This window comes from Mauremys reevesii, linkage group 1, assembly GCF_016161935.1.
Source record: "Mauremys reevesii isolate NIE-2019 linkage group 1, ASM1616193v1, whole genome shotgun sequence".
Taxonomy (NCBI): Eukaryota; Metazoa; Chordata; order Testudines; family Geoemydidae; genus Mauremys; species Mauremys reevesii.
Window position 1 is genome coordinate 188095036 of NC_052623.1, and position 21352 is coordinate 188116387.

General features: G+C 41.7%; 1 long non-coding RNA gene across 1 annotated transcript; it reads right to left on the reverse strand.

The window, feature by feature from the left end:
• Positions 1–308: 308 nt before the first annotated feature.
• LOC120397407 lies at positions 309–20183 on the reverse strand. The gene is made up of 3 exons (XR_005593780.1): positions 19962–20183; positions 3995–4132; positions 309–600 (listed from the first exon to the last, which is right to left on the reverse strand). It is a non-coding gene; the product is annotated as an uncharacterized LOC120397407 (long non-coding RNA).
• Positions 20184–21352: the final 1169 nt, after the last annotated feature.

Below are 21352 nucleotides of genomic sequence, written 5' to 3' on the forward strand. Positions count from 1 at the left end.
CCTGTGGCAAACACTAAAGGGAAAAGAGAGGAAACAAAACAAAAACAAATGGAAACAAATACTGCAATGCTCAAGGGTACTAAAGTCTGCAAAGAGGAGCCTACACAAAACAATCACAAGGAACATGATCTGAAAGTATCTCAGGAGATTGCAAAAAGGACCCCTCCAGCTCAAAACACAAGTCAACAGTAGCATCTGTAGTTTATGTTTTAGAAACTGAAATCTGTTCAAGGAAAACAGGATGAAATTTCTATAGATTATTGGAATGATTTTTTTAATTGTTTTCAAAGGAGCAGAAGAGGGTAAGGGATTAAAGGGAGAGCAATAGACACACAAACAGTAAATATACACAATAGCACAAGAGACAAATATCAGGTGAAATGTTCAGAAGAGTCAGCAAGGTTGGAATGGCAGTTTCCGAGGAATGTTGTGCTCACAGGAGAGGATTTGTGCAGAGGGAGGCATGATTTTGAAAAGCTGTCAATCCAACTCCACTTGGAACTGAAGTTCCAATCCCATGATTCACAGAACATCTGTGAATAGAGGAATCCCACTGCATGGCTCCCTGTGCCCCTCTCAGGAGCTATGCCTGTGTTTTACCTGCACAGTGAGAAGAAAACACAGAAGAGGACTTAAGGCTAGACTAAGCAGCTTTACTGTTCAGATGGATTTCTGCTCAGAAACTGCTACAACGACTTCCACTATTTATGGATCTGGCTCAACAGCGTTATTCCTTAACTCTTTCACTACCTATCCTCCATGACAACTGCCGTGTAGCTTTATTCCATTAAACAATGGAATGTTAACACATATCACACTCAAAAGGTTGACATTACTTCCCCAGAATTTGCTGCTGTTTCTCATAGTACAATCAAATAACTTTCTCAATTCAACAGGATGACAAACTTTACCACCATTATTTCTTTCAGTGCAATTGCTTATTTCTATAATGTCCTTTATCTGGAATATTTTGCTCATATTTCGCTCAGCACATTTTCCAAACTTTTTTCTAGTACTCACTCTAAAGTTCTTTACAGAGGCTCTCTTCCCCATATTCTTAAATTCTGCAATAGTAAATCATGCTTTATTTTACAATTCTATCTACATTCATTTATTGATTGACAGAGAACAAACTCTTCCCTATTCCTTAGAATAAGTTCGATGTTTTGGGGAACCGAGAGGGGAAAGATTACTCTAGGAAATTTGTTGACTCCCTCCCCCCACCATTCTGATTACCACTACCTGAATGTTCATCTACAATACCATACATCCATCTCTTTCCTGCATCTTGTGCAATCTTAGATAGATGTTCTTCATCTCTCAAAAATGAACTAGATGGCCAGAAAAGTATTTTTCCATTATGAGGTTTTTTTCCCTTGTTGCCACTTTATGCCAGAGATATTGCTTTGTTTTCTGAAGTTCAGCGTGCCCTTGTTAAAAAAAATACCTTCTGTTTTTTAGCCTTTATCTTGGTAAGCATCCATATTCTTGCAGGGACTGCCTACATTGAGAAACTCACCATGTTAGGACTTAACCTCGTGTTGACAATGGAGTTGTGACATTCAACATGCCAGCCTCTGTCTACACTGAGTGCCTAGTCACATTTAGCATTGTGTTAGTTACCTTGATTTCTCAGGGTCATGTTCTAACATGGTGTCCCTTCCCAGTGTGGGGAAGCCCACAAAAGTCTGTAATGTTGGATGTTCAAATATGAGCTTGCAGCCAGGGGCGGCTCTAAGAATCCCGCCGCCTCAAGCAGGGCGGCACACCGCGGGGCACGCTCTGGCGGTGCTGGTCCCGCGGCTCCGAGGGACCTCTGGCAGACGTGCCTGCAGAGGTTCCGCTGGTCCCGCGGCTCCGGTGGACCTCCCGCAGGCATGACTGCGGAAGGTCCGCCGGAGCCGGCTGCCGCCCTGCCGGCAAAATGCCGCCCCAAGCGCACGCTTGGCGCGCTGGGGTCTGGAGCCGGCCCTGCTTGCAGCGCAAACAGCCTTCATATCTAAACCAAAACAAACTACAGCCTTGGAATTAGCTGCAATTCTAACCAACACCACAGCTACATTAGTGACTGAATCAAGGCTAATTCCTTGATAAACAAAGCTTCAATCTTCCCATGTATGGAGTATTTAAAAAAAAAAAGGTTTTAACAAATACAATGGCCTTCCCCTTTCCCGAGTATAGCAATTCAAACAAACGAAAAGGCTCTCTCCTTGGGTACACGCAGCAGTGCACCATTTACCCTTTCATTTAACCCACTCTCCTCATGACTGGAACCTATGTGCTTCCTTCTCATTTAATTCCAGCACCTTTCTAAATTGGCTACTAAGCCCATCTGCATATTCACCATAGACCTTAACCCTTCACTTACCCCCCTGCAGTTTCCAGGAAAACAGAGGGTTAGCCTGGATCCTCTCAGTTGCCTGGGTGACTCATGTGACTCAGATGATTTGTACACCCAGTGTCACACTGGGCTACTTTGAGATGAATGTCTCAAAAACACTCTAGTTCAGGGGTTCTCAACCTTTTTCTTGCTGAGGTGGGGAAGGGGGGACTTGGGGCTCCGGGCCTGGGGGGGATCCTTGGGCATAGGCATAGTTTGACTTCTATTTGGGGGGGATGGGCAAGGGCTGGTGGGGCTTGGACCAGCTCCACACAGTCAGGGAGGGCGTGCCAACTCCACCCCCTGACTCACCTCAGGAGGCCACCCAACCTGTTTGGATTGTGCGGGGATAGCAACCAAAAATATAACACAAAGGGGAGACTCAGCTCAAAAAGTTTGAAAACTGCTCAGGATGCAGGCAGGGGGTAGCTAGAGGCTGTCTACGGGCAGGAGGGTAGCTAAGGGTGCAGGCAGAGGGTAACTAGGGGTTGTGTGCAGGGAGGGGGACAGCTAGGGGCTGTGTGTGGGCAGGGGGGTAGCTCAGGATGTAGGGAGAGGCGTAGTTAGGGGCTGTGTGCCAGGAGAGCTCCCCCTGCGGTGGCTGCTCCCCAAGGGCTCTGCCATCCCCAGGGCCGGGTCTCCCCACCTGGGCAGCTCTTACCAGCTGCGTGAGCAGTTAGAGGGGGCTGGGAGCTGAGGAGGTAAGTGGAGTGGCTGCTAGCTTCAGCCCCATGCCACTCACAGCTTCAGCCCCACAGGGGGCACCGGGGTTTGGGGTACCAGGTTTCAACTGCAAGGCCCCGCAGACCCCCTGAAAGGGCTCATGGACCCCCAGGGGGGCGCAGACCCCCAGTTGAGACACACGGCTCTAGTGTTCACATTGGAATGAAGGACCATTAATTTTTCCTGTTGTAACCACCATTTTATCCACCTAGCCTGGGATCCTACATACAACAGTAGCCAATACATAATGCTTCCAAGTAAGACACTTCCCCACAACTAGCAGAAATGTGGTTGATGGTGCAATGTTGTAGATAGGATTCAGGAAAGAAAATGTGGAAGAACAATTTCTTCCTAATGTGATAGCTTGTAAGATGAGATTTGATTCCCTTTCTATCACTGCTACCAAAGTCAATAAATCCTTGTAAATGATCCCATTCTTTTAAAAATTCCTCTGTGATATTGGATTCCATCCTGTGGCAATGAACTGTAGAAGCCGACTATATGTTGCATCAAACACTATTTCTTTTCGTTTATTTGAAGTACGTAGCCCTTTCATGTCACTGAGTCTCCTTATTCGGATGCTAGCTAACAGGGTAAACAGGAAGGATTGAATAGACCCTACATAATTTTGATCACTTCAGTCAAAGTGCCTCTAACCATTCTCCCTTCTGGTCTAAAGAATGCAAGATCCCATCATATGTCAATGCACTTGTCACAGTCTCCACTTGTCACTCATATGCAGTGAGTAGAAGAAAGTGCCATCATCCTCAGTTGGGGCCAGGAATTTACTTTAAAGCCTTTAAAGTATAATGAAATAAAGGCAGCCTGCAATATGTGATGTGACACATCTGCTAGCTGTCTGTTAGCATTCACATGTCTTGACAGAAATACCTGACCGATTTATGGTAACTACGTCTGAATACTGAGATATCTGCTCCGTTCCCTTGGTGTCAAGGTTCAGAATGCCATTATTTTTCTCCTCCAACATATTTCTCATATCTTCAGACATCAAGCCAAAAGCGTCAGCATCTATGATAAAATTACATATGTGTAAGTGATACGTGTTCATAATAGCAGCAGACGATTTTTTGTAAGTGCAGTTCATTCTCAAAACGTTTACATATTTACCACTTGGAAACCTAGTGCTATTTAGTACAGAAGCACGGGTTCCCTGCCTTGATGACAGCTCATGTTTGTCTCCTTAGCCTGGTCAACAGGAAAAAAACATGTCCCTAAACACACTCGAAACATTTTTGATGAAGTCTGAATTTGCTTAGAAAAATTTCCCTTGGGAGTCATTTGTGGATGTGAAGATGGAACTGGGACAGGACAGAACAGAACCCTTGGGGATGCTCCATGTCAAAGCTCTGTGGGAGCAGCAGCAGCTGCATGTCATTACCTTTTGGGATCCATTGAAAAGGAATGAGCAAAGTCAGCTCAGTGATACTCCTTCAACTTCTGTCGGGATACATAGTCAAAACACTGTCAAAGACAACAGATAGGTCAAGTAGTATCAGCATCATTGTCTTATCTTTCTCTGTTGCCATGAGGAAGCCACCCATCCAACAGTGTGGCCAGACTGGAAAAGACCCAGGATACATGCAAGAGCCAGGTGAGGATAAGATCAATTAATTATTGTGATAGTCAGCAGTCATGGTGATTGTTCGGCTCCCTAAGGTTTCACTGAATGAAGCCTAGATGTTTGTATTTTTGTTTATTGCTATTTTCTTGAACCATAAAACAAGTTTACCTAAAAGTCTCTAAGGCAAAAGTTTGATCACCCCTTGACTGGAGATGAGGGAGGAGGCTGCAGAGTTTGCAGGGGTACATGCCAGGAGGCTCTCTAGCAGTTTGGGGTTTGTAATGAGGATAAAAAACCTTCAGTTTATGGGGAGCCTGGAGAGTAGATCAGAGTAGATGATACATGGTTGTGCAAACTTAGCACTGCAGTTTGTTATACAACATTAAAAAGCTTACCTAAAGCATGTGTCATTATTATAGCAGTAATCCTGAAGCAGTTGTAGTTGCATGTGGGGAGAGCTCACCTTTAGACACTCAGGAGTTACCTTACAGAACTGGTCTTAATAGAAAAGGAACCTCCTTCCCCTTCTTCTCCCCTCCCCCTCTCAAACATACTGATTGCTCCTCGTGTTTATCAAATGGAGGATAATTCTTAAGGCAGGGGGAAGAGAAGGAAGGGCATTTTGGATCAACTGTGGTGGAGCAGGTTTGCTGGGGCACTTGTACACACACAAACTAATGAGAGAATGGTCTGAGGGAACTAGTAAACAAAAGACATCAAGTTTTGTACTTTTTCACATTTTGCTTGTATGTAACCTCTTTTACCATCTATTCAGATTGTAAACTCTTCAGGGCTTGGACCATCTCATACTTGGTGTTTATGTCCAAGACAATGAGGCCTCAATCCCAATTAGTGTCTCTGAGCACGACTGTAATACAAATAAACCTATACCATCATCAGCTAGGAATTGTCTGACAAATATTCTGTTTATCCTGTTAGCAAAGTGGTCACAGGATACTCCTGCCTTGATTACTCTCATGTTGAAATTGCATGCAGTTATTTTTTACAATATTCAGTTAAAGAATCATAGGACTAGAAGGGACCTCGAGATGTCATCTAGTCCAGCCCTCTGTACTCATGGCAGGACTAAGTGTTAACCAGAACATCCCTGAACAGGTGTTTGTCTAACCTGCTCTTAAAAATCTCCAATAATGGAGATGTATCTATTGGGTTTCCGGGAAACGGGGCGGGCGAAGCCCGCCCCATGCTAACGGAACCCCCCCCCAGCCTAAGGGGAGGTACCACAGGGCCTCAGAAACCCACTAATTGTGGGGGACAACTAATAAAAGAACAGGGACAGGAGTGTGGTCAAAGGGTCATAAGAAGGGATCCGGACGGGGACACCGAGCAGAGAACCCCGGACAGCGCCCACTGCTCCTCGAAATAATGGAGATGTATCTATTGGGTTATCCGGGAGAGGGGGCGGGCGGAAGCCCGCCCCATGCTAATGGATTCCCCCCCCCCGAGCCTAAGGGGAGGTACCACAGGGCCGCAGAAACCCACTAATTGCGGAGGACAACTAATAAAAGAACAGGGACAGGAGTGTGGTCAAAGGGTCATAAGAAGGGATCCGGACGGGGACACCGAGCAGAGAACCCTGGACAGCGCCCACTGCTCCTCGAAATAATGGAGATGTAGCAGGGTGGACCCCTGCTCCTGGTCAGAAGGGGTTTAAAAGCGGCTTGGCAGGGTTTGAGAGCTGCTGCTCTCAAAGCTGGGCTGATTGGGGAAGTAGCCGCAGCAGGGCCACACCCCAATCAGGCCACAGCTGGCTCCTATAAAAGGCTGTGAGCCAGGAGCCCAGTCACTCTCTCTCTGTTTCCAGAGGGAGATGGGCCTGGCTGCATGGAGCTAGACAAGGTACCTAGGGTGAAGCAGGGCTGGGGAAAGGCTGAGGAGCTGGGGAAGCTCCAGCCTAGAAAACCCCAGGCTGCGGCCTAGCACAGGGCAAAAGGTACTGGGGGTTGCAGGGGGCAACCTAGGGGTAGGCAAAGGCAGCAGGTCCGAACCCCTTTGCCGATGATGAGTGGCGGATACTGCAGTCTGCCGCAGTGAATGGGGGCTAGATGGAGACTGGGCAGTAGCCAACACTGAGGCAAAGTGGGGATAGTGGGGTGGGGGTTCCCCTGGGAGGGGGAAACCCAGTTAAAGGGGCACTGGGGTCCTGGGAGGGACACGGGGCCAGTAGCAAACAGGTGGATCACCGGCCTGCAGAGGGTGCTCGTGGGCTGGAAAGAGCTAATTCCCCACAGTCACCAGCAGGAGGCACCGCAGGGGTGAGTCCGACCGGTTACAGGAGATTCCATAACTTCTCTAAGCAATTTATTCCAGTGCTTAACTACCCTGATAGGAAGTTTTTCCTAAAGTCCAACCTAAACTGCCCTTGTACAATTTAAGCCCACTGCTTCTTGTCCTATCCTCAGAGGTTAAGGACAATTTTTCTCCCTCCTCCTTGTGACAACCTTTATGTACTTGAAAACTGTTATGTCCCCTCTCAGTCTTCTCTTCTCTTCTCCAGACTAAATAAACCCAGTTTTTTCAATCTTCTAACCTTTACTTGCTTTTGTCCCTCTTTGGATTTTCTCCAATTTGTCCACATCTTCCCTGAAATATTGCACCCAGAACTGGACACAATACTCCATTTGAGGCCTAATCAGCACATAGTAGAGCAGAAAAATTACTACTTGTATCTTGCTTATAACATTCCTGCTAATACATCCCAGAACAATGTTTGCTTTTTTTGCAACAGTGTTACACTGTTGACTCAGATTGAGTTGTGATCCACCATGGCCCCTTTCTGCAGTACTCCTCCCTAAGCAGTCATTTTCCACGTTGTATGTGTGAAACTGATTGTTCCTTCCTAAGTGGAGTACTTCGCATTAGTTCTTATTGAATTTCATCTTATTTACTTCAGACCATTTCTCCAGTTTGTCCAGATCATTTTGAATTTTAATCCTATCCTCCAAAGAACTTGCAACCCTTCCCAGCTTGGTATCGTCAGCAAACTTTGTAAGTGTACTCTCCATGCCAATATCTAAATCACTGATGAAGATAATGAACAGAACCAGACCCAGAAGTGATCCTTGTGGGACCCCATTTGAAATGCCCTTCTAGCTTGACTATGAACCACTGATAACTACTCTCTTGGAATGGGTAGCTCAATCTAGGTTGTATTTCCCTAGTTTGTTTATGTGAAGGTCATGCAAGACCATATCAAAAACCTTACTAAAGTCAAGATATACCACATCTATCACTTCTCCCCTATCCACAAGGCTTGTTACCCTGACAAAGAAAGCTTATGAGGTTGGTTTTTACACTACTTGTTCTTGACAAATCCATACTGACTGTTACTTATCACCTTATTATCTTTTAGGTGTTTGCAAATTGATTGCTTAATTATTTGCTCCTTTCTTTTTCTGGGAACTGAAGAAGGTACCATAAAATGTAAGCCTGAGGAAAAAAAGTATGTATTATAATACCACCTGGTAGGATTTACGCAATACTTTAAATCTCCAAAATACTTTGCAATGATTAGCCAATTAATCCTCATCATCTAGGGTGACCAGATGTCCTGATAATTGGGACAGTCCCGATATTCAGGACTTTTTCTTATATAGGTGCCTATTACCCCCCACCCCTGTCCCAATTTTTCAGATTTGCTGTTGGGAACCCTATCATCATCCCCTGTTTCGTATATAAACTATAAGTATGAATATAAGCTCTTTATTCAGATTTTTTTTTGCACTTCTCTTAACGTTACTTGAGACATATTGGTTATGAAATACAATTGTCTGCTTCTATCCCCAACTGGTAAATGCTACTCATACACAGTTTAAAAAAAAAGATGCCCAGTGGTTTGCAACCTGCATAGACTCTCAAAGGCAATAGACAGCCTAAATAGTTTTATGGAGAACACAAACAAATATTAACAAAACTTCTGAAGAGCCTAGAATGTGAAAAATAGTTTTTCATAGAGAGAAACAAAAAATCAGAATTTCCATCCAACAAAATCATGGGATGTGTATATCTGGCCCAGGAGCCCAGCCCATGGAAGAGAATGGGGGCACAAAGCACCCAAACTAAGACTCCCATAAGGAATCAAGACTACTTAAGCAGATACAGTTTAATGTCAAACTGATCCTTACCGCTTTTTTTTTAAATGCTGGACTGATATGAGTCATTCATAGCATGTTACTTCAACTATGAGTTGCAAACGCATTTCCTTTAAATAGCTGAATAGAGAAAAAGTACTTTTAAAATGGTATTTTTCTTTCATAGCCTGATACACGAGGTTTTGCTAGAGTTACCTTGATCTACAAGTATCATAAGCATTAATTAACAAAATATACATCTGATAGAACATTTGAACAACAGCAAACACAACAGGCACAAAGTTGACTCATCCTGTGTCACTGCTTTCTCCCTATAGGCCCATCTCAATAGCTCCACACTCTCAGTCACACTCTTCCTTCCTCCATCATTTTATACTAAACACCAGTATAATTTGTTCATCCAGGCCATTGTCATCACTATTTAGGATTTCATTCCCTATGTGCAGGCAGCAACCCAAAAACTATTTCTAGAGTTAACCAAAGGAACACAGAATCTCTCTCGGAATAATATTTTTCAAACATTCTTTCATTCTTACTAGGGACTTACAAGCCTTCTGAAGTTTAAGGCTCTGCAAATGCCTCAAACTCTTTTTTGGATTAGCAAAAACAAGTTCAAGTTTTTAAAAATGTGCTGTTATTTAGTGATGCTAGTAACACAGTGTCATAGGTCTCACCCCCACTTAGAGCTGTTGGGTTCCAAAATGGGGACCTGCATGGACTCCTCTAAACTAAAATTCTAGTTTAGATCTGGTTCTCGCTGCCACCAGTTACGTTTTAAGTGAGTAACACACTGCCTATTCCCCAAGCTTCCCCTGGGGAACCCAGATTCAAACCCCTTGAATCTCACCAGAGAGAGAGAAACAGCCAGTTCCCCTCCCCCCACCCTTCCCTCTCTCCAGCCTGCTCCGGAGAGAGAGATACCTTGATTCAAACTCCTTGAATCTCTACACACAGGGAAGCAGCCCACTTCCCCCCTCCCTCTCTCCTAGCCACTCTGGAGAGATACACACCGATTCAACTCTGTGAATCACCCTCAGGAGGAACTCACTCTTCCCCCCTCCCCTTCCCTTGAATCTCCACAAGAGAAGGAATTAACCAAGTCCAAAGAAAAGAAAAGAATTTATTAAAAGAACAAAAAAAGAAAGTACACTATCTCTGTCATACCAGGATGCAAAAATACAGGGTCTAACTTATAAAAACTGGAGAGACTTCCCCTCCCTCCTCCTCAGAATAATCAGAGTAACAGCAAACAGAAATAAAGAATTTCTCCAGCAAACACACAATTGCAAATGTAGAAATTAAATTATAAGACTAATCCGCCTTTCTAATTAATACTCACTATACTGGATAGTAGGAAATACTCCAGGAGAACTTGGAGACATGTCTGGCCTCTCTTAGATCCAAAGAGAGCACACAGAGCCAACAAGGAACACAGACAAAGCCTTCCCTCCACAGAGATTTGAAATTATCCTGTCCCTTGATTGGTCCTCTGGTCAGGTGTTTCTCAGGTTACTGAGCTTGTTAACCCTTTCCAGGTAAAAGAGACCTTAACCCTGATCTGTTTATTTATGACACACAGTATTTTTTTCTGTACTCTGGTTGATTACACATGCTGCCAACCGACAACCGTGCAAATTAGGAACGGGATATTTGAGTGTAAAATTCAGAGTTGGCATGTATGTAGTTTGAAGTCTGCTTTCAGCCCAAATTCAGAGGAGCTAAACATTCATTTGTTGTGAGTATTCACACTAGTAGAGCTTGAATACTGAAATGACCACAAAGTTAAAATGGAAGGGTTGCAAACACAGTAGTCTTGTCAATTTTGGTTGGATGTATTCCTGGAGATTTAATTCCTGGAGACTCCAGGCCAATCCTGAAGGGTTGGCAACCCTAAATTATAGTCACAAGTGCCCTATTTGCCCAAGCTGTAGATGAATCATATAGCTCTATGTCATGTTACTGTCACCACTCAAGCTACACACAGGCAGTGATGGAATCAGTTCCTGAGGATGCACTTTTTATGATTCAAAGGAAGCAGTTTGGTGAATTTTTTCCATATGTTTTCTAAAAATCAAAGTTCATGTCAGTCTGAAATTTCACATTGGAATGTTATGTGGAAACAACTGTTCATCAACCTCTGGAGGGCTATATTTCTTTTAGTACATGCCACATGTATCACAATCACAAACCCAAACATTCCCTTTAAAAACCAACATTCCCAAGAAGGCTCAACAAGTTAAAACATTTGAAAAGGAAAACTCCAGTACTCAATTTGCTAATAAAGTAGTCCACAATTTCTCTTATTCTGTACATTTCCCAAACTGTTCCCTGTCTCCGTCTCATGTGTTCCCTTTAATACTCTACAGCTGGTAAATCAATTAACACCAATTTAATCAATTTATCAAACCCAATACTACCATAATTACTAAAATGTGCCTCTACATTCAGTGCTACAGGAAAAATCATTAATGGTATGTTAATATTTTGTTTCAACATGTTAAGTATTCATAAATGGCCCAAACAAAATCTACGTAATTACTAGCAATCTGAATTAACTGACTCGCCTACTTCTTAAAATGTTATGCTGCATGTGCAATTAGATAATTAAATACAAAACAAACAATTATTTAAGAGCTACAGAAGGAAAAAGTAAAATTATTACACAGTTATACTGAACCAAATTCCTTCTGAATGTAATTTCATTGAAGTTACAATTATGGGTCTGAGACACCAAATGGACAAATGGCCCAAGTGTTGGACTGAATCTGTACACCAAGGCCCAGTGCTCCCCGATGCTGTGTCGTGTGCAGAAGAGACAGTGCAATCAGAAAAGGGGCAGCATAACTTTGCTGCATCCTTGGGCAGAATCTGGGCAACAGCCACTCTACATAGTATGACATAAAGAAATACAACATTAGAAGATTGTTAAGATTGCAAAGCTGGAAAATACCAAAATTAAGGAGAAACTGCAAAATTAAAGAAACACTGTTTAACCTTAATCCCACCCCCTTGTATTTATGCATTATGATATAGTCTTCAATTATACAATCACATACTCTTTTTTCTAAAGAACACTGCCTCAAAGTGTACAGGATAGATGGCGTTCACTAAATGAGGAGCTAGTCAATATTTTATTTTCTCTTCGTTGTACAATATGTGTTCCTATGCCTGATTTTCTGCTCGATATTCAAACCTTGCTCTGAATGAAGAAAGGATTTGAAGTATCAAGCTCTTACTTTCTTAAGTGCTTTGGGATCTCTTAGGATGCAAGACTACGTTAATATATGCAATTACAGATACAGTCTGTATAAAAATGTAACCCTTCTGCCCATTTGAGTTGGCAGCAACAAGGGCCGGGTTCAGTATCTAGGGGTCCTGTTTCAATAACACAATGCAAAACCAGCTCAAGCCCACACCCAGTGACCTGGGACAATTACATACCACCCCCCTGGGCACCTCTAAGAGGCAATACTTCCCCTCTCGCAAGCACAGAGTCTGAGTGTACCAAAATCCTTTTAATAAAGGAGGGAAACAATGCAGCATTATGTTGGGGAAACACTACAAACAGGATTCATAACACAAACCATGAGCAAAAGACACACCCCCAAGTAAGTTTGGAAGTATCCTTTTCCCCTCAGGGTCTTAAGTCCAGCAACCCAAAAGATCACCCAAAGTCCCAAAAGTTTAACACCCCAAAAGTCTCTTGAGTCCATCAACCCAAAAATCACCCAAAAGTCCAACAACCCAAAAGTCTCTGTCCCTGGTTAGTGCAGCCCCAGAGTTCAAAACTTTATCTGCAGAGTTTTACTTCCCAGCCTGGGGCGGGGGGGATGGCACAGCGGTGTTAAGGGGCACCTTATGTGATCTGAGGCCGACTGCCCCGCCTCTCCATGGAGTTCTGCTGCAGCCTTCACTATGAGCCACTCCACCAGCCGCTTCACTCCACCAGCTGTCCCACGAGCCGTTCCAGTTGTCCCGCAAACTGCTCCACTCTGCTAGCTGCTCAGCAACATAGCTTCAGGCCCCCCCACAGCACACAGTGATTTTAGCTCTTTAGTGATTTCAGTTTGTAGTAGGGGAGCCTCAGTGCTGGTGCACCATTGGCCCAATGTGAATTCAGCTCAGCAGCCTGTAACTAGACTCCTAATGGAATTAAAATTAGCTCTGATATTCCACAGTAGAGAAAGGAGGAGATGTAAATGGCATTTCAAGCCCTCAAAAGGGGCCCATACCATGTACAAATACCTGTCTCCAGCCTCTCTCAATTTACTAGGTTTTGGAACCCATGCCCCTTGTCTAGTGAGTGCTACTTAGTTGATCACGAGTCCCTCTGTCAAAAACAGTTTCATTGTCCTTGATTCACATAATCAGGGTAACAATCCTGTATTCTGCCTGCCCAATAACAGAGAAACTGAGGATCCCACAGCAGCCAAAGTGACCATTTGGGCTGCTGTGGGTTCATGCTAGGCGGGGGAGGGGGGTGCCTATGCAAACAAGATCAGCCCCTGAAGTTCTTTTCCACAACTCGCCACAATTCACCACCAGATGTCAGGGTAGAGCTCATCCTGACTCTGCTTACATAAATTTAAGTAACTTTTATTATATATTGTCCTGTGCAATCAGTACCTCTTAAAAGAACGTCTTACTCTAGTTTGACATGTACCACTAAGGCAATTTAAATTAACTTCCTTTCTGCAATATATGCAGCATAACCAATGCATTTTAATGGTAAATTCACTCCCTTTTTGCCATGAATACTATGGCAAATCATGCCTTTTAGGTAGGCTTAATGATATATAGATCTCATTTAATTATATGCAGGTGGAAAGAATGATTACTTCTCCCCTATTTGTGCTGGAAACAACAAAAAAATAACCCAAACCCAAAAATTTATTTATTTTTAAATCAGGCATTTAAAAAGAATTCCTCTTCTCCAACTGATTTTAAATCTCTTTAATAAACACCTTGCCTTGTGTCCATGAAGCCTTGACATTTCTGAAGCAGCCTTTAGGTAAGGTGATATACTGGCAATGTTGCCTAGCTACCAGCATTTATCATTGTAAAGCATGCTGCTTGGGATTTAAGTGTTCTAATCAGTCTAAACAGAAAAGAGTATCAGACTTCTTTGTGTTTCTGATCCCCTAGTAAACAATCAAACACAGAGTTATCTCACTGTTAGGAGGCAGAGAGAAAATGATTCATCCTTTGCTTTAACACTCCAGGCTTAACGGTCCTTGCTCTGATGGGTGCTTTGGCTGTAGCTCAGGTTTTATCAGTCTTCCCATTAGAAAAATATCTGGCCCCTGAATTGGTAGTTGGCTATCTGACGCAGTCATATGTGTGTTTCTCTGCCTGGTGCTGTAGCAGGAAAAAGAGGGTATCGTTTTCTGCTGCCTGATGATTATAATAGTAGTGGCCCTACGGTCTTCCACTTCCTCCCTCTCCAATTCTTGTCTGTAAGTGTAGGAGGGGAATGCCCTAACCAAGCAACCTGCTTCTTTGAAAGTGCAGTATACATCATTTTTAAAATAAATCTTTTCATATGGTTACTTTCCCCTCATATTATAACTGTATTTAAGGCAGATAGTCTGCTCAACTTTGCATAAACATAAGTTGCAGGCATCAAACTTATGTTTTAACATTGTAGTGACCTGGCAAGAGGGGTATGTGTGTGTGTGTGTGCATGAACCAAGGCCCTTTGCTGGTTGGAATCATAAACAATGCTATAGACTTTCAGATCTCCAAAGATATTTAGATGCCCAAAGATATAGACTGGTGCCTAATGGGATTTGGCTCTTTTGAAAATCCTATTAGACAACTAGAACTGCTGGGTGTTTGATACTTTTGAAAATTCAGACCACCTATCTTGTACCAAAGCATGGATTTAGGAGCTTAACATTGGGTACCTAGTTTTGAAAATCTTGGTCCTGGATTCAATCCCTGTTGTTTTTTGTGAAGTTCTGGAGGCCAGGTTGTGCCATTCCTACTATCCTACAATTGGCCATGGATCTATTAACGTGGTGCCTGTGCTTGATAGATTACTACTGAAGGGCCTTCCTTTAGTAAAGTATGTGTGCTTCCACATTGTTGCACAGGTGGTGTATACTGATGGACTATGCTATTCATAAAATCGTAGGGCTGGAAGGGACCTGGAAAAGTTATCAATTCCAGCCCCATGGACTGAGGCAGAACCACGTAAGCCTAGACCATCATTTCCAGGTGTTTACCCAACCTGTTCTTAAAAACCTACAATGATGGGAATTCCACAACCTCCCTTGGAAGTCTATTCCAGAGCTTAACTTCCATTGTAGTTAGAAAATTTTCCCTAACATCTAACCTAAATCTCCCATGCTGTGGATAAAGCACATTATTTCTTGTCCTACCTTCTGCGGACATGGTGAACAACTGATCACTATCCACTTTATAAAAGCCTTTAGCCTATTTGAAGACTTATCAAGTTCCCCCCTCAGACTTCTTTTCTCAAAACTAAACCTGTCTAGATTATTTTAACCTTTCCTCATTGGTCAGGTTTTTATTAACCTTTTATTATTTTTGTTGCTCTCTTCTGGACTCTCCATTTTATCCATATATTTCCTAAAGTGGCACCAAGAATGGGACACAATACTTCAGATGAGGCCCCACCGGTGCCGAATAGAGTGACAATTACTTCCCATGTCTTATGTACAATATCCCAGAATGATATTCATCTTTTTTGTAACTGCATCACATTGTTGACTCATTCAATTTCTGATCCACTATAACCCCAATTTCCTTTTTAGCAGTACTACCACCTAGTCAGTTATTCCCTATTTTGTAGTTGTACATTTGATTGTTTCCTTCCTATGTAAGTATTTTGCACATATCTTTATTGAATTTCATGTTGTTGAAATCAGACCTGTTCTTTAGTTTGTCAAGGTTGTTTTTTGGCTTGTGTTCCTTTCTCCTTTGTTGTTAATATTGATTGTGTTGTGTATCTGGTTACCATTGACATTTTTAGTGAAGACTGAAGCAAACCAGGCATTAAATAACTCAGCCTTCTTGACGTCTCCATAGACTTGGTAGGATAAGTCTCATGACTGGAATACTGGGAGAGACAGTATAGCTTGTTCAGGAAGGAAAAAAGGGAGGTCTTGTTGCATTGCACATCACAAATATATACATTTGTTCTGAGGTCAGAAGGAGGTGAGAAGCAGACCAGTTGAAAACTACTGGGTAAAGATAAAAGAGGTACGAAACAGGGATTAAGTTATGGAGAGGTCTAATATAGAACATCACATCAAGAAGAGGAGGTGGATGAGGCATTTCTAGAATAAACAACAAATAGTCAAAACACAAAATCACGTAGTAATGGGGGACGTTAACTCCCCAAGCCTCTATCAGAAAAGTAATATGGCAAAACACAAAATTTCCTATCAGTTCTTGGAATATATTGGAGACAACATTTTGTTTCAGAAAGGGAAGGAATTAACCAGGGAGACAGCTATATCACACTTGATTCTGAACAACAAGGAGGAATCGATAGTAAATCTGAAGGTGGAGGTGATTTGGGTAAAAGCGATCATGAAATGACAGATATCATGATTCTAAGGAAAGGAAGGAGTGAGAACAGTAGAATAGGGACAACAGACTTCAAAAATGCAGACTAACAAACTCAGAGAACTAGTAGGTAAAGTCCCCTGGGAAGAAAATCTAAGGGAAAAGACTTCACAAGAGTTGGCAGTTTCTCAAGGAGACAATATTAAAAGCACAACTGCAAACTATCCCGATGTGAAGGAAAGATAGGAAAACGAGTCTGAGGCCAATATGGCTCCATCAGGAGCTCTTTAATTACTTGAAAATCAAAAAGGAATTCTACAAAAAGTGTCAGTGTAGACATATTGCTAAAGAAGAGTACAAAAGACCAGCAAAAGCACATAAGGACAAAATTAGAAAGGCTAAGGTACAAAGTGAGCTACATCTAGCAAGGGACATAAAAGATAATAGGAAGAGGTTATTTAAATACATTAGGACTAAGAGAAAGATGAATAAAAGTGTAGGTCCTCTACTTAGTGGGAAAGGAGAGCTAATAACGGATGACATTTTTGTTCCAGTGCCACCCTGTTGTGAAGGTAATGGCTATTCACCACACAGAATTGGTCACCCAAACACCATAAAATGCCTCACAGGATCTAAGTTCACTGACACACAACTATGTCCTGAAACATTAACACTAAGAAATGGCTGAGTATAAATATGCATAATTAAAATTTTATATACACTTGAAGTTCCAGCTACAAGCGCCTTTCAGCCTCCTGCAGTTCCCAATACAGCCATTGAATGAGGAATCATTTAATGAATGACGTAGTATGAGGTGAATATGCTACAAAAAAGACAAAGCTGAAGTATAGAAAATGTAGCCAAGTGAAGTAGGTATTATAGATCATTCCTGCCTGATGTGTATGATGAAATTCTTGATTGTCAAACCCCTCCAACACTACACCATACCATTTAGCAAGGTGAAGGTAAACAATATTAATGAACTGTCAAGGCAGAAATGTGCTTATCTTCTATCTAATAAATGACAGCAGATAAACTTTCATCATGAACACTAACCAGCAATAATTTAAGAAGGACACTGTATTCCTAGCTCCACATATGTAACAAGGGATACTGCATGATAAGGCTAGTTGCCATTGTTACAGTATCAAAGTAACTGCACCTGTATTTGCCCTCTGTGGACCACCAACGGCACCCACTTTAGACTTCTGGCTCCAGTCATCACCTCTCTTAGGCGGAGACCATCATGTGACTCCTTCCTGACTAGGGTTTTTTAGGCTGCACCACTCCCTACCTTACACTGTGATATCCTCAGTAAGCCAGACTGCCTAAAAGACCAGCTCCTGCACTTTACTTTCTCTCCAAGGGCTATGACCAGTGTGCTGCCTGTAGTTGTAAATTATCACATAGCTCCCTCTAAGCAAATTCATTTAGGTCTTAAGATAAAAACATTATAGAGAAAGCATATTTAAACAATAAAAGAACCTATACACATGAAAAAAGATTAGCAGGAGGTCACCCCCAACTCCAGTGTAGGGCTCTGGTAGGTTTTAGTCCTTTTAAACTCATAACTGGGTTTTCCCCATGGTTACAAGTTCATCAGTCTTAGATTCAGAACCAGAACAAGGACTGGGCAGATCAGTTGTTTCTTTCTACAGCTTGTGTCTTTGATTTTGGCCTTCTGTAACAGGAAATCAACAGACAATGACCATCTCCTCACGGCATAGCTTCAAAAGGCTGGGTTTTTACATAACCAGAGTTGGGGAATTTGCATAAGCCTCTCTTTAGGGATTCTCCTGGAAATCCACTTAAAACATTGTCCAAAAATCCATACATGTCTGGCACATTTTTTACTATAGTTTGTTGAACTCTCAGGTCTCACATCTGTCATCTCCCCCCTAGAAAGATTGCATGTAATCCTGGCCCATAATAATACATACATTTAATACAATAATTGCCATATCTGTCACAGCCAAGTTGTATAACAGCCCACCTGTCAATAGCTGTAGTTAGTGAAATTAACGCACTTTGAATGGATTATTTTCCATGGCTGAATATGGGGGTGAAAGATCACCTTCATCTCTAAAGTCACTCACTTTATATCCAGAAACATCGGAGTTGAGCATCCCATGACTGACACAGCTGAGTCTCCTAATCCCCTTTAACCTCTACACAAGTTGCATCTACACTAGATTTCTGGATGATAAAAGGGCAAATTGTTCTGTTTTTCTGAACCTTTGGAGAAAAATTTCACAGTACCCTGAAAACAGAGTAAACAAGACAGAGTATATTTTTGTTTTGTTTTGATAATATCAGAGAAGAAAAAGATCTAGAGGTAGAGATTTGCCGAACTAAGCGATTTTCAGTTTCTATGGCCTTGTCTTGCACTTGGCAATTTTACAGCAATAGTGCAGTTGCAGAAGTGGTAGAAATCGTGTCAATAGTAATGTAGACAAGGCTAAGGTATTTTTACCACCAGGTCCTGAAAACCATAAAAAAAAAGCAAAAATTCCCAGGCCCTGTCTGCAGTTGCACCATTGCTAGTAAATGAGTCCACAATTTTCTATTTTGGACAAGACCACAGAGAGTCAGAGGATATTATGGTTTGTCCATCCTGTATCTCTAGATACCTTTTTCTGGTGACATAATCCAAAAACATGCCCTTTGCCTGGATACTCTGTTTTCAACGTACCTTCAAATCACCAGCCTTTCTGATGACTTTTTTTTCTGAAGAAACAGAACAAAACGGGAACCATTTATCTTTTTCTCATCCATAAACTCAGACACTCCTATGGAAATTATTTCCACTGAAATAATGAATTGCTGAGTTCAGACACAACTACTTGTATCTCAGCCATAAAAAATTATTTTTTTTGCTAGTTCAACTGCTCTCATTAGTTATTCACTCACTGTCCGAATGTGTTAAAAATTTCACTTACACACTTCACTGCCACATCTAGTACCCTTATCCATGCGTTTTGTCTTTTAGAGTCTGATTCTGTTCTCCCTTATGCAAATGTAATTCCATTTAGTTCAGTGAAGTTATTGTTGTTCTACCATGATGTGGGGGATGAGGGGGAGGATAATAAGGCCTTCAGATTTAGATGTCTTTAGAATTTTTAAATATTAAGTGTCTCTTGCTAAAAATCAAGTTGCGGCTGGCGGATGTTTTATGTTCTGATTTTGGTGCATAAGTGCCACTGTGATTTGTCTAAGAGAGGCACTGCATCTTTTAAAATATGTCTCTATTTCTTCCTAAGACTATTACTGAATCCACAAACACATAAGAAAAAGTAGGAATTTATGTTAATTGCAACCTTATTTCATTTTCAGTGTGACATTGTGATTCCAAAGAACATAAGCTTTGTGGTACAGTTTCACTGAACTAGAAGATTTACCTTTAGAAGAGGATTTGTATTCATTATTATTATTTCATTGATGTATTTGGTATGCCAAAACCAACAGAAGGTCCTTTGATATATCTCTGATTAGTCATTGTCAATTTAAAAAGTCAAGTGAGAAAGAGGAAACAAAGCATGCAAATATATTTTGCTGTGGATGAAGTAAGAGATTTTAGAACAGAGAAAAAGTCACGAGTCTCAACATATCTGCTCTCCTATTGGTTTACCTTAGGACAGGTGTGTCAAATCCCCTTGTTGGGGATTTAATAATCAGAAGAACTGAAGGAACATTCTTCAAGGAAGGGGTCAACAACAGGACAGTTTGCTGCTTTTCCAGAGCCAAGACATGAGACGTCACTCAAAGATTTGATATGCTTTTGAAGTCAACGGTAAGGGATCCATTGGTTATGGTTCAAATCAACACTAATGACACTCCATCACAGGACATCTCGCAGATAGTAGATGACTTCAGGGAACTCAGAAGCATGCTGAAAAAGAAGAATGTCCAGGTGATATTCTCTGAGATTCTTCCTGACCCATGAGTGAAAGAAGACAGAAGGCAGAAGATTCCAGAGGTGAATAGCTAGCTAGGTAAGTGGTACAGGGTAAAGGGCTTTGGTTTCGTGAAACACTAGCCCACTTTCTTTGGGGAGAGGAGGCTGTGCAGTTTGGATGGCCTCCACCTCAGCAGAAGGGAGACCAATCTCCTCAGGGAATGGCTGGCTCAAGTCAGGAGGGAATTAAACTAATAACAAAGGGAAGGGTAAAAAGAGGAAGTTATGAACACATAGCACAAAATCGAGATGTTGAGAACAAATTTAATCAAGGAAACAAAATACACGAAAAAAATCTTTAATTGCCCATACAACAATGCTAGGAGCCTGATTAACAAACAAAAGGCACTGGAATTGCTCATTTATGAGCACAAATTTGATCTAATTGGTATTACTGAAACCTGGCAGGATGATTCCCAGGTAAAACCAACAGTTATAACCTATTTAGGAAGTACTGAGTTGGTAAAAGGGGAGGGAGTATGGCAAAAAAATGGAACTGCCATAAATGGCACTGATCAAAGAACTAAACATTAACGGGAACTTACGTACAACTGAACATGAACTGATCACATTTATCATGTGCAGATAGAATGAAGTCCAGACCAGCAATATATATAAAAGAGGCCACTTTCACAAGCTGAAAACAATTATAAGCCCAAACAGCTGTGAATGATAATTGGGAATTGTTTAAGAACACCTTATCAGATGCTTGAAAAGGCACAATGCCACAATTGAGGAAGAAGCTGTGCTGGATAAAAACTGACCTGGTGTAGCAGGGAAGTGAAGGCAGCTGTAAAAAACAAAAACAACAAATGGAAAAAAAGGGTAAGTTGATAGTAATTAATATAAATCAGGAATTAGGAATGATAGAAGAGGAAGCAGAGAGACATATGGAGAAATCTATGGCAAGAAGAGCTAAAGACAATAAGGAATTTTTCATTATATTAGGATAAAAAAGAATCCTGACAATGGTATTGGTGCATTACTAGATGGATATGATAGAATTATCAATAATAATTCAGAAAAAGCAGAAGTGGTCAATAAATATTCCTGTTTTGTATTTA